The sequence below is a fragment of the Monodon monoceros genome, unplaced genomic scaffold (assembly GCF_005190385.1).
Source record: "Monodon monoceros isolate NGI ecotype Baffin Bay Population unplaced genomic scaffold, NGI_Narwhal_1 Super_Scaffold_1, whole genome shotgun sequence".
Taxonomy (NCBI): Eukaryota; Metazoa; Chordata; class Mammalia; order Artiodactyla; family Monodontidae; genus Monodon; species Monodon monoceros.
The window spans coordinates 50056180-50071264 of record NW_021703765.1 but is presented as its reverse complement, the minus strand read 5'-3'; the positions used below and the strand labels follow the sequence as shown (position 1 = coordinate 50071264).

Genomic DNA, 15085 nt, shown 5'->3' with positions numbered 1-15085 from the left:
CATTGCATCACTTTATAAATTTACTAAAATTTATATGGGTGGGAGTTCCCTGGCAGTTCAGTGGTTAAGACTTTACCTTCCAATGCAGGGGGTGCGGGTTCGATCCCTGGTCAGGGAGCTAAGATCACACATGCCTTGCGGCCAGAAAAAACAAAAAACAGAAGCAATATTTTAACAAATTCAGTAAAGACTTTAAAAATGGTCCACATCAAAAAAAATCTTAAAAAGAAATTATTGATGCGTATATATTATGGTATATAAACTATAACAATAAATTTGCTTTAAAAATTCCCTACTGGCCAGCAAACAAAACAATGCATGATTTTATCATACCATATATATCCTTGTTCACTTAAAAATTTGAACATGAACACTTTTCACGTCAACAAATTTAGACCTACAAAATAGAAATTTTATGTGCATAATTAACAAATTGCACTTCTCCCAGCTCTTCTCGCTTCATCCTGCAAACAATAACATGTAAAATCCCACTTTTGTAATATATTTTTGCCTTTTTCCATTCTATTCATACACTTATATATTGATGCACAGTTGTAATTATTACATACAGTTTAGTGCAGTGATTATAAAGCAGCATCCTAACCATTTTCCCATGTGCTACATAATTATTGTTGACAATTACAAAATACTCCATAGAGTACATGTGTCATACACTAATTACCATATCCTTATTTTAGAACATTTCAGCTGTTTCAAAATTTATATTGTTAAAAATAATTATATAATGCATAAATTTATGCATATAGCTTTTCCTTTTTAAAATTATTTACTTAGGATAATTCCTAGAAAGGCTCTACTGCTCTTGAACTTAAGTAAACATAAATAACTTCAGGGAAAAACAAATTGGCTTTTACATATATAATTCCCTTTCAGTTTATTTTAGAAGATTATGTATATGGGGAACCTATCATTTATTACTATTACCTTTTAAGTTGTTCTGTGTTATGGCTTCTGACGTTTTGCTGAACATACTTTCTTTTAAAATATATTTATTTTTGTCTGCGTTGGGTCTTCGTTGCTGCACGTGGGCTTTCTTTTTAGTTGCAGCCAGCGGGGGCTACTCTTTGTTGCGGTGCGCAGGCCTCTCATTTAGGTGGCTTCTCTTGTTGTGGAGCACAGGCTCTAGGTGCACGGGCTTCAGTAGTTGTGGCATATGGACTCAGTAGTTGTGGCTTGTGGGCTCTAGAGCGCAGGCTCAGTAGTCGTGGCACGCAGGCTTAGCTGCTCTGTGGCATGTGATATCTTTCCGGATCAGGGCTCGAACCCGTGTCCCCTGCATTGGCAGATGGATTCTTAACCACTGCACCACCAGGGAAGCTCTGAACTTACTTTTTAAGTCAGATATATTGATTTGAAGAAGTGAAGAAAAGCGGGAATTCTATGAAAAAAAAAAGCGCTAGATATTGTCTTCTTTTGCAGAAAGGCAGAAGCAACCTCACAGTGCTTTTACTCTACTTAAATTTTACAAATGGAGGGGTACGGTATCCATCTTAGTTTGGGCAGCCTCAGATTTCTGTCTGTATTGGGATATCTCATCACTGGTTTGTAGCTGTGCTTTACTGAATACATGCTGAGAAGCCTTCTTTTAAACCAAAAACTCAGTTAAAATTTTTTTAAAATTAGCATTAATGGATTACCACTTGGCCAAGTGAGGCAGAGACTGGGCATTCTGGAGCAGGCTCCAGGAGTTCTCAGCATCCACGAAATATACCTCACCCTTTACATAAGTAGATACTCAGGTCCCTGGAGGGAGGGAGGCTGAGGGTTTTGTTCTGAAATGAACAGCCACCTGCAGCCTGAATTCACTGTCTTTAGGACTGTGCTCAATGGATGAGTTAGATGGTAGGGTCTCAGGAAGCCCAAAGTCAAGTTGGTTCCTGAGAAACAACGCATGCTGTCTGCAACTTTCACTGCACTTCCCTCTGTGCTATAACCAGGGCATGACAACTGGGACCTTGTCACTAACACTTTAAAGTGTATTTTTTAAAGATTGTCCAAATTGTAAGATTAGCTCCTTCCTTGGCAGCTACGTCTCTTTCTCTACCCTCTTCAGTCCCTGAGTGGCCAGGAAAACCCAATATGAGGGGCAGGGAGCACTCCATTTCCTTCCCCTTTGTGTGTGGTGGCCATCAGCCTTTCACCCTCTAGTTGATTCAAGGACCTGTTTTTTTTTTTTTTGGCGGTACGTGGGCCTCTCACTGTTGTGGCCTCTCCCATTGCGGAGCACAGGCTCCGGACGCGCAGGCTCAGCGGCCATGGCTCACGGGCCCAGCCGCTCCACGGCATGTGGGATCTTCCCGGACTGGGGCACGAACCTGTGTCCCCTGCATCAGCAGGCGGACTCTCAACCACTGCGCCACCAGGGAAGCCCCAGGACCTGTTATTTTTAAACAGCTTTATTGAGATATAATTCACATGTCATAACATTCACTCGTTCACAATGTATAATCCAATGGTTTTTAGTATATCCACAGAGTTGTGCAACCGTCACCACAATCAATTTTAGAAAACTTATCACCCCCAAAAAAGAAACACTCATTATTCATTACCCACATTTCCTCCCAAATCCCCCAGCCCTAGGCCGTCACTAATCTACTTCCTATCACTACAGATTGGCCTATTCTAGACACTTCATATTTTCATTTTATGTTTTCAAGCTTCACCCATGCTGTAGCATTCATTTTCTTGGTGGTGTCCTTTGAAGCATAAAAATTTCTAATTTTGATAATGTCTAGTTTATCTGTTTTTTATTTTGTCACTTGTGCTTTTGGTGTCATGACTAAGAAACCACTGCCTAAACCAAGTGTCAGAGATTTACACCAGTGTTTTCCTCTAAGAGTTTTATAGTTTCAGCTCTTACATTTAGGTCTGTGATCCATTTTGAGTTAATTTTTGTGTATAGTATAAGGTTGGGGTCCAACTTCGTTCTTTGTATGTGGATATCTAGTTGTTTTAGCACCATTTGTTGAAAAGATTCTTCTCTCCTGATTGAATTAACTAGGCACCCTTATCAAAAATCAATTGACCATAAAGATAAGGTTTTTTCCTTAACCCTCAGTTGTACTCCATTGATCTGTATGTCTATATTTACGCCAGTAGCACACAGTCTTGATTACTGTAGTTTTTGGATTACTGTAGTTCTGAAGTTGGAAGCGTGAGTCCTTCAACTTTGTTCTTTTGGAAGATTGTTTTGGCAATTTTTGGTCCCTTGAATTTCTGTGTGAATTTTAGGATAAGCATGTCAATTTCTGCTAAAAAGTTAGTTGGAATTTTGATAGGGACTGCACTGAATTTGTAGATCTCAGACCTTGTTTTGTGTGGTTGCTTTGGGCACCAAAATGGCATCTTAGGAACCTGCCTTTTTTATTTTTCTCCAAGTCAACATGGCTATCATTGCCCTTAGCGCTGAGAGAAAAGGAGAAAAGTTCATATAAAATTCATATAAATGTTAGCATTCATATAAATGATAGCAATTTAGTGTGTTTTTCTCTGCCTCAGTTTCCTCTTATGTAAAATGGGTTAATAAGTGTTTTTATGTCCAAAGATGTTGTGAAGATTAAATGAGAGAATTCATGTGAAGTGCCCAGCAAGCACTCAGTAAATGTTATTCATCATTATAACAATTATACTCGAAGGCATCTTTCCATCTAGAAAACCTGCATCTGGGAAAACCTGCATCTATCTGATTCTCAAAAGCCCATGTTCTTCCAACTGCACTGACAGATACTTGATAGGTTAAAACAAGGAAAGTAAGGAATATTTATGAAATGTAGCAAACAGGATATTTTCCATTAAGAAGACTTTAATGGGAAAAAATATCATTTCTAGGCTCCGGGGAAGTAGAGAGTAAAGAAACAACTGTTGGAATATATATTTTTGATCCGTAAGAAATTCAGTTTCCTGGTCTTGGTAGACTGGACACTCATGATTTACAGCCAGCCAGGAGCTAACATATAAGGAGAACCTGGGAGTCTGCTGAGATGAAGTGTCAGGTAGATATCACCTGTGTTTATTTTATTGTGATCTGAATGTCACATGCTCTCCAGCTTGCAGGAAGAGTCTCCTTCCTTTCATACCCAACTAGGTCTGTTCCTCAGTCCATCCCCCTCCTCAAGTGTCTGAGAATTCCTAAGTGATACAAGTTGTCTTCTGGCTTGTCACCTTTCATGCTAGAATGTTGCTCTGGGCTTCTGCACTTAAAGATGCTGATGTTAATATTTTATAACTAAAGAACCTTGTTAATATTATAAATGTAAACTGAACATTTCTTTGAGCGACTCTCCTTTTCCTAACATTGGAAATTTGATTTATTATATTCACTTTTTGAGTTAACAATCGTAAAATACAATATAATCCAGTAATGAGAGAATGGATTTCCTTAACGGTTTACAGCTTTTACAAATGATATAATAGTTTTTGATACAGTTCCCACAGACTTTGAGGAGGATGTTTATGGGCAATAACCTAACGAGTGTGTGTGTGTGTGTGTGTGTGTGTGTAAAACTAATCTCATGCTCATTTCTTCATTCTCCACCTCATCCTATTAGCTGTTGATGCCTTACTCATCCTCTTAGGTTTCTTTCAAATGCAACCTATTCCATAAAACCTATCCAGACCCTCTGAGCTAGATGTGAGATGATCTTCTTTGAACTTCTATATAAACAGAGGTTTATAAATCTCTCACAACACTGACTAGATGTCACTTTGTATGACAGTTATTTGTGTACTTATATTATTCCCCAACTAGGTTGTAAGCTCTATGAGTCTGCACACTGTGAATTGTTAATCTTGGTATACCCTCAGCTCCTCGTATAATTCTTTGGACATACTGGGTGTTTAAATATCGTTGTTAACACTATGAAACTAGATATCAATTACAAGGAAAAATATCTGTGAAAAATACAAACACATGGAGGCTAAACAGTACACTATTAAATAACCAAGAGATCACTGAAATAATCAAAGAGGAAATCAGAAAATACCTAGAAACAAATGACAATGAAAACATGACCCAAAACCTATGAGATGCAGCATAAGCAGTTCTAAGAGGGAAGTTTATAGCAATACAGTACTACCTCAAGAAACAAGAAACATCTCAAATAAAAAACCTAACCTTACACCTAAAGCAGTTAGAGAAAGAAGAACAAAAAAATCCCAAAGTTAGCAGAAGGAAAGAAATCACAGAGATCAGATCAGAAATAAATGAAAAAGAAATGAAGGAAATGATAGCAAAGATCAATAACACTAAAAGTTGGTTCTTTGAGAAGATAAACAAAATTGATAAACCATTAGCCAGACTCATCAAGAAAAAAAGGGATAAGACTCAAATCAATAGAATTAGAAATGAAAAAGGAGAAGTAACAACTGACAATGCAGAAATACAAAGGATCATGAGAGATTACTACAAGCAACTCTATGCCAATAAAATGAGCAACCTGGAAGAAATGGACAAATTCTTAGAAAAGCACAACCTTCCGAGACTGAACCAGGGAGAAATAGAAAATATAAACAGACCAATCACAAGCACTGAAATTGAAACTGTCATTAAAAATCTTTCAACAAACAAAAGCCCAGGACCAGATGCCTTCACAGGCGAATTCTATCAAACATTTAGAGGAGAACTAACACCTATCCTTCTCAAACTCTTCCAAAATATAGCAGAGGGAGGAACACTCCCAAACTCATTCTACGAGGCCACCACCACCCTGATACCAAAACCAGACAAAGATCCACAAAAAAGAAAACTACAGGCCAATATCACTGATGAACATAGATGCAAAAATCCTCAACAAACTACTAGCAAACAGAATCCAACAGCACATTAAAAGGATCATACAGCATGATCAAGTGGGGTTTATCCCAGGGATGCAAGGATTCTTCAATATACACAGATCAATCAATGTGATAAACCATATTAAGAGACTGAAGGATAAAAACCATATGATCATCTCAATAGATGCAGAAAAAGCTTTTGACAATGTTCAACACCCATTTATGATAAAAACCCTCCAGAAAGTAGGCATAGAGGAAAGTTACCTCAACATAATAAAAGCCATATATGACAAACCCACAGCCAACATCGTTTTCAATGGTGAAAAACTGAAACCATTTCCACTAAGATCAGGAACAAGACAAGGTTGCGCACTCTCACCACTATTATTCAGCATAGTTTTGGAAGTCCTAGCCACGGCAATCAGAGAAGAAAAAGAAATAAAAGGAATACACTGTTTGCAGATAACATGATACTATACATAGAGAATCCTAAAGATGCCACCAGAAAACTACTAGAGCTAATCAATGAATTTGGTAAAGTTGCAGGATACAAAATTAATGCACAAAAATCTCTTGCATTCTTTTACACTAATGATGAAAAATCTGAAAGAGAAATTAAGGAAACACTCCCGTTTTCCATTGTAACAAAAAGAATAAAATACCTAGGAATAAACCTACCTAAGGAGACAAAAGACCTGTATGCAGAAAACTATAAGACAGTGATGAAAGAAATTAAAGATGATACAAACAGATGGAGAGATATACCATGTTCTTGGATTGGAAGAATCAACATTGTGAAAACGACTATACTACCTCGAGCAATCTATAGATTCAATGCAATCCTTATCAAACTGCCAATGGCATTTTTCACAGAACTAGAACAAAAATTTGCACAATTTGTATGGAAACACAAAAGACCCCAAATAGCCAAAGCAATCTTGAGAAAGAAAAACGGAGCTGGAGGAATCAGGCTCCCGGACTTCAGACTATACTACAAGCTACAGTAATCAAGACAGTATGGTACTGGCACAAAAACAGAAATATAGATCAATGGAACAGGATAGAAAGCCCAGAGATAAACCCACGCATGTATGGTCACCTTATCTTTGATAAAGGAGGCAAGAATATACAATGGAGAAAAGACAACCTCTTCAATAAGTGGTGCTGGGAAAAGTGGACAGCTACATGAAAAAGAATGGAATTAGAACACTCCCTAACACCATACACAGAAATAAACTCAAAATGGATTAAAGACCTAAATGTAAAGCCAGACAGTATAAAACTCTTAGAGGAAAACATAGGCAGAACACTCTATGACATAAATCACAGCAAGATCCTTTTTGACCCACCTCCTAGAGGAATGGAAATAAAAACAAAAATAAACAAATGGGGGCTTCCCTGGTGGTGCGGTGGTTGAGAGTCTGCCTGCCGATGCAGGGGACACGGGTTTGTGCCCCGGTCCAGAAAGATCCCACATGCCGTGGAGCGGCTAGGCCCATGTGCCATGGCCACTGAGCCTGTGCTCTGCAACGGGAGAGGCCACAACAGTGAGAGGCCCGCGTACCGCAAAAAATAAAATAAAATAAAAAAAATAAAAAATAAAAAATAAACAAATGGGACCTAGTGAAACTTAAAAGCTTTTGCATAGCAAAGGAAACCATAAACAGGATGAAAAGACAACCCTCAGAATGGGAGACAATATTTGCAAATGAAGCAACTGACAAAGGATTAATCTCCAAAATTTACAAGCAGCTCGTAATATCAAAAAAACAAACAACCCAATCCAAAAATGGGCAGAAGACCTAAACAGACATTTCTCCAAAGAAGGTATGCAGATTGCCAACAAACACATGAAAGGATGCTCAACATCACTAATCATTAGAGAAATGCAAATCAAAACTACAATGAGGTATCACCTCGCACCAGTCAGAATGGCCATCAACAAAAATCTACAAACAATAAATGCTGGAGAGGGTGTGGAGAAAAGGGAACCCTCTCACACCGTAGATGGGAAGATAAATTGATACAGCCACTATGGAGAACAGTATGGATGTTCCTCAAAAAACTAAAAATAGAACCACCATATGACCTGGCAATCCCATTACTGGGCATGTACCCTGAGAAAACCGTAATTCAAAAAGAGTCATGTACCACAATGTTCATTACAGCTCTATTTACAATAGCCAGGACATGGAAGCAACCTAAGTGTCCATCAACAGATGAATGGTTAAAGAAGATGTGGCACATATATACAATGGAATATTACTCACCCATAAAAAGAAATGAAATTGAGTTATTTGTAGTGAGGTGGATGGACCCAGAGACTGTCATACAGAGTGAAGTGAGTCAGAAAGAGAAAAACAAATACCGTATGCTAACACATATATATGGAATCTAAAAATAAATAAATAAATAAATAAAAAAGGTTCTGAAGAACCTAGGAGCAGGACAGGAATGGACATAAGGAGGGGGAAGGGTAAGCTGGGATGAAGGGAGAGAGTGGCATGGACATATATACACTACCAAATGTAAAATACATAGCTGGTGAGAAGCAGCTGCATAGCACAGGGAGATCAGCTCAGTGCTTTGTGTCCAGCTGGAGGGGTGGGATAGGGAGGGTTGGAGAGAGATGCAAGAGGGAGGAGATATGGGGATATATTTATATGTATAGCTGATTTACTTTTTTATACAGCAGAAACTAACACACCATTGTAAAGCAATTATACTCCAATAAAGATGTTAAAGAATATGTTTGTTAAATTAAATTTCTGACTCAAGATAGAAGGCACTTAGCCAGACATCCGCTTAAATAGGTGGCCATTTTTGTGCACCTGATCATCAAAAATCTCCAATAGAAGCTTTCTGTACCTGGCTCTGCGTATGGGGGTTGGGGTTTATATTCATGTAAAATGCACTGGTAAAAGTCCTCTTACAGGTAAGAGGATGATGTTGATGAAGCTACACTACTGATAAAAGAACAAACCAACTAGACCGTCCTCATAATGTTGTCCTCAGGGTTCATGCAGTGGGAGGACTTATTTAAATATTTTTCTAACTGAAACATCTCATTGAAGGAGTGAAAAAAACTTAGAGAATAGCTAGAAGGGGCCAAAATGGATTAACGCTATAGTAAATTCCATGCCATAGTAAGTTGTCTTGTAGCAAGGTTCCAGTGGGCAAAACAACTAACACAGGTATATAGTAGACGACTATGTTTGCTCCTGAGGTAGAGTGGGTTCTTTAGAGCTTACTGTTGCCTTCAGTGGTCAGGTTACCTGGAACCCACCATAATGGGTAAAGGAGACTAGCTTTGCTTTAGGGTCCTAGGAAGATAGCATTTAATTGAGCAGGACAGTACATTAAAGCAGTGCTTCTCAAACTGTGTGTGGTAAAGCACCAGCTTATTTCTTTTCAATTCAGGTAGACTAAGAATTTTGTAAAATATGACAAGCATAAATAACTAGAAAAGAAAGAAATTTTAAAAGACATACAAAATATAACCTCCATTTAAAAAATGTTAGATCCAACAGACTAAAATTACTTAGTCAAATTGCTGGACCACACTTTGAGTAGCACTGGTTTAGAGGGTGGACTGTCCTGATGTGCCCACACATGGACTTGGATCAACTGTCCATGGAATTGATTAGGAGATCTGTTTGACTAGAATGAATGCTCAGGGGTAAGAAAAGGTGCTTGTGTTTTGAGGTGAGACCAGACTGAAAATTGAGCTTATTCTTCATTCTGTAGGCTGAAAAGTTTTGAGCAGGAAGGGCGAGTCTGTGATGTAATTGAAATGGAACCTTTGGAAATGATTTTCATGTTTAAGATTGATTTTAGGGGTAAAATGAAACACAGTGGGACTTTGAAGAACTAAGTCGTGAGAGTTTAAGCAAAAGACGAGTAATAAATACCTGGTCAATTCTGAGGCTGCAGAAGTGAAGACGGAACAGTAGCAGAAATATTTACTGACTACCTATCATGTACTAAATATAGTACTAAGCTCTTTACATAGGCTATCTCGTTTCATCTTTACAACAATCCAGTGTGGTAGTTCTATTAACCTCATTTTTCAGATGAGGAAACAGGCTCTAAAAAAGGTTGAGTAACTTGCCCCAAGGTCACTTCAGATGAATGGAGTGATTGTCAGTTGGTTGGAGTGTGTAACCCAGAACCCAGATTTCTTAGGTTCTTAAGTGAGTGTCTAAATATAGAGGTTTTGGCAAACCTTGCTTAACATTTTTTGAGCCATGGACTTGAGGATTATCACTGTCCTTGGATACCAGATAGCCCATTTGCCATTCTCTTCAGCACTTCAGCTGTTTTTTGTATAAATTTGGCCTTGAAAAGAAGAGATGAAATGGTTTAGCAAGAGGCTGTTCCGAGGGTTATAGTCATGGCTGGAGCAAATTAACCCTATGAAGCTGATTGAACCTAGGGTGGATGATAACACTAGGCCAGAGATTCTCAATTCCAATTTTTAAGTGGCATTTTATAAATCTAATTCTAATCATGTAGTTCTGTAGTCTCTCCATTGTGTAGGATGAAGTATTTCATCTAGGCTGTGTTAAGTCCAGTTGGTGCCATGGCTTTCCAAATGAGCTTACCCTCTAAAGATTAATTCTGTGGAACTATTTTGGGGTGTGAGTTTTTTATTTGTTTGTTTAAGAAATAGAGTATGTAATTCGTCACAGATGATATTTTTTCCCACACCAGAACTTAGAACAAGAACTTGTACATATTGTTCTAAAGAGCTGTACACTCCACCACACTACTGGTACTCAGTAAAAGTAACTCCTAGGGGAAGCGAGGAAGTCTTTTGTTAAAATGGACTACAGTGTTCATTGCTATTTGAAATACATATTCCCTAATACATGACCCTAATATTTGTAATTGTTTATTATCATACATTCAGATTCAACCCTGTCATCTGTGCTTAATTGAAATTATCTATTTTTCTTACATGTTACTAAAAATAAATTTTAATTTAATATATAGACTATTATGTATAAAATAGGTAACTAATGAGAACCTACTGTTTAGCACAGGGAACCCTACTCAATGATCTGTGGTGACCTAAATGGAAAAATCTGGCAGGGAGTATGGGGTAGCCCCTGATTTAAGTGGCTTGCTTTGGTTTTAGAAATTACTCCTTTTATCACTGAGTGTGTGGGTCACCATAACTGTTCTGTGTAGACTTAGCCTGTGGTGACTTCTTGACTGAGGAATTGAAACAACTGGCATGAATTTTTTAAGGCCACCATGCTTTCTTTCTCTTTCTTGTTCACCCTCCTAGGGCTGAGGACGAGAAGATGAAGACTGCACATCATACCCATCAGTTAGAGATTGAGCTACCCAACCCATTGAAGGGACTCTGATTTACTGAAAGGAAACTGCTAACAGCCATCTCTCTTTCTTTTTGGTTCCCTGAGGTACAATGGTGAAGATTCACCAGAGGGGAGCTTCAGTAAAATATGCTTTTTAGTCTTGTCCTTAATATATGTACCTATTTGGATAGAATGTAAACTACCATTTTGCTGACACTGACTTAAATAATTCTCTTGTGCCGGTTGATTCAAGTTTACTTTGCACTCAGTCTTGCCCTTGATTTTGCGTAGGAAGGGGAACAGTCTGTGTTTATCTGGACGAGAAAAGTACAGTCACTGTGATAACCTGGGTTATTTTCTGCTTTATCTAAGCAGTTAAATCAGAATCATATATATTTGTCCATGGGTGATAAGTGATGGTGGTATGCCATTACCATAGCAACAGGCTGCATTCTTGGTTGCTGCTAATTGCCTCCAGAATTATGAAGGCAAGGAGGTTTTCCTGCTGACAATGCATAGTGTTTGCAGAAAATGCAGAAAAGGGCTCCATCAGAGCTACTTTATTCATAACCAACAGCTCACTGGCTATATTGACTGAGCTGGATGTGTTATAGGAGCTTAGTAGTGACTTACTGCTCTGTCTTCATGGTTGCTGACAAATGCTGTGCTGCTACCTGGCTTCTGGGAAATGGAAAAGGTAAAGTGGGCTTTGGCCTTGGAGTGTTGGAAAATATAATAGAATGAGCACCTGGTTTCCTGTTCTACTTCTTCATTCAACTCCCAAATGGATCATTTTAATTACCTTCCAGATGTAGCCAAAAAAGAGAGTGAGGAGGCTACAGTGAATTCTAATGGTCTTACCATATTCCAAGGATAAAGTTTTTTAGCCTTTATTTTTCAGATAAGTTGCTTGTATTTTGTATGAAATGGATGATTCATCTTTTGGTATTTAAACCACTAAGTTTGTTTTATCTTGATATCACAATACTCAAATGTAAAAAATGTTACTTTTTTAAAAAATTACATTAAAAAAATAAATTTATTTATTTAATTTTGGCTGCGTTGGGTCTTCGTTGCTGTGCGCGGGCTTTCTCTAGTTGTGGCGAGCGGGGGGCTACTCTTTGTTGCGGTGCACAGGCTTCTCATTGCGGTGGCTTCTCTTGTTGCAAAGCACGGGCTCTAGGTGCGTGGGCTTCAGTAGTTGTGGTGCGCGGGCTCAGTAGTTGTGGCTTGTGGGCTCTAGAGCGCAGGCTCAGTAGTTGTGGTGCACAGGCTTAGTTGCTCTGCAGCATGTGAGATCTTCCCTGACCAGGGATCGAACCCGTGTCCCCTGCATTGGCAGGTGGATTCTTAACCACTGTGTCACAAGGGAGGTCCCCAAAATTATGTTTTATGTAAATGCTTATCTAATTCCTAACTACTGGGCAGATGGTTCCATTTCTCTTTCTAAATCATGATTTGGATATTACTTTCCCAAAAAAAACCCCAAAACTCAGCTAAAGTAGAGTTAAAGTAGAACATCTCAAGTTTATGGTGAAACTTTATTGTAGGTTCAAGGTGTGTAACATTTAGCAGACCTGTACAAGTGACATTATTAGCTGTCGTTTAGATAGAGATTTCCCTTTTTCAAAGTGCTTTACAATGAGCAATATTTGTCCTACTGTAGGATGTTTTTCCAGGCAAGCAATTCATTCTCTAAAGGAGTTTTCTGTATCATTCCACTGATGTCATTAAAAATGATTCCAAGGCCAATATTCTGCCATATTCTTCAGCCAGGTGATCACAGATCGTAATCGGGCTGTTTCATCTCCTCTCCCACCTGCCCAGGCTGTGCCCAAGCTGCACTGAGGACTTGCTCCTTTGCTTCTGAAACCCAAGGCATTCTCACATCTCAGTGACTTTGCACACACTGTCCCCTTGGCTGGCCTGGAATGCACTCCCTGCCCCTGCTCTCTCAGATGCGTTTGCCTGAGGAAAGCGTGGCTCAAGTCAGTTCCAGTGTTACCTCTGCGGTGAAGCCTTCTCTGACTCATTGTCACCCCGAGTTAGGGACACCTGGGGCATTTCCCTGTTGGGCACATGCGTGTTTCACCATTACGGAGTAAGTGCTTTTTCTCTTTTGTGTTCCCGACACCTGGTGTAGTACCTGGTACTCAGTGTGTGTTGGGTGAATGAGTACAGGGTCAGAGAAAGCCCATATTTTTATTCTTTTATACTGCTAAAGGAGGGAAGAAGAGAGGGACCCATGTTTCCTGAAGATATTGTGAACCGGATGGCTTTGTATTAAACAACATGCTGAAATTGTGAATCAGCCAATCTTGGACTTAACTGTGAAGTAGGTAACTGGTCGCCTGGGCTTTCCTTGTAGGGCTAAATTCAAGCATTTCACTGGGGACTCAAACCTTAAAGAAAGGATAAATTAAGTAGAGACTACTTTGGGGCATGAGGGGTGGATTGTGGAATTTCTAGGGGCCCTGAAATCACCAGCACACCCATGTGTACAGGTATCTATCTCTATGTAATGACACCAAAAGGCTGAAAGATTTATGAAGAATAACAGAAGCCACACTTGTGAAGTAAGAATCACTGCTCTACATAGTTTACTCTGAATATTCTATAGTATGAACTGTAAATGTTTTAATGGGTTTTCAGTTTCTTCCTCTCTGGGAAGCTGGTGATAGCTCTTACCGCGTAGCCAGGGACCATTCTCTGCCGTGATCTGGGTTGAACTCTGTTTGTGTCCTACATCGCCGACTTTCGTATGGGGATGCCTGCCCCTTGAGAACCTTAATTACAAACCACAGAAAAGTAGAAAAGTCCTTGTGTTTTACTAATGTATTGATACTTGCTCCAGAGCAGGCTCAAGTACCATTTCCACTAGATTTTTGTACAAGGCTGTGTCCTTCCTGTGAATATGCTTTGCCTAGTGCTGGTTTTCCACGTCATCAGTTTATGGTGCTGCCATTCTGCACCTCTTTGTTTTCAGTGGTCTCTTGATTAGATGCCTTTTTTCTCTGTGAGATGAATGTTGTTTGTGTGGCATGGCAGTAGATGGGGTATTTTAAGCTATTTCTGAGGGAAGTGCCACTTCCTATTTGTAATTCCAGTTGAAAGTAGATCTTGCATTGCATAGAACCTGAATATGTCCTGTCTGGCATCCTTAGACCTGCTCCAATACCAGCGGCTCTGGGGCATCCCTGTTTAACTCTTCTGTGCCCAACACCATTTTGGGATGTGTACTTTGGGTAAGGTTGGAGACAAGAGGGCCAGAAAGGCGATATCTGTGCATTGGTTTTAATTATAGAACAACATTTGAAGAGTTTTATCTGCTGTGGTAGTTTGTTTTTTTTTTTAACTTTATTTATTTGGCTGCGTTGGGTCTTCGTTGCTGTGCGCGGGCTTTCTCTAGTTGCGGCGAGCCGGGGCTACTCTTCGTTGCGGCGCGGGGCTTCTCACTGCGGTGGCTTCTTTTGTTGCACAGCAGGGGCTCTAGGTGCGCGGGCTTCAGTAGTTGTGGCACGAGGGCTCTAGAGTGCCGGCTCAGTAGTTGTGGCACACAGGCCGCTTAGTTGCTCCGCAGCATGTGGGATCTTCCTGGACCAGGGCTTGAACCCGTGTCCCCTGCATTGGCAGGCGGATTCTAAACCACTGCACCACCAGGGAAGCCCTGCTAGGGCAGTTTTATTGTAAAATTTCCAAAGGCAGAACTGATGGGCTTTAGAGAAATAGGTGGAATCAACAAATGAGAAGGAAACAAACTAGGCATGAGCATGAATAAAGACAGGATAGAATGATTTACTTGAGAAACCTTGTTAGGTGCTGCTGGGATCAATTAGTAACTCCATCCAAAATAGTTTGATGAGCTTGCTTTAACATGCTGTTTTTCCTTGATGGTTCTGTCACTTGGACAGAAAACTGTACTCCCAGTCAAAGGCAGAAACAGTTCTTTTTAAAATTGAGATATAATT

General features: G+C 39.4%; 1 protein-coding gene across 1 annotated transcript in view; it reads left to right on the top strand.

The window, feature by feature from the left end:
- GREB1L (GREB1 like retinoic acid receptor coactivator) overlaps positions 1–15085 on the top strand; it is a 257506-nt gene that overhangs the window by 40828 nt on the left and 201593 nt on the right. The window lies entirely within an intron of this gene.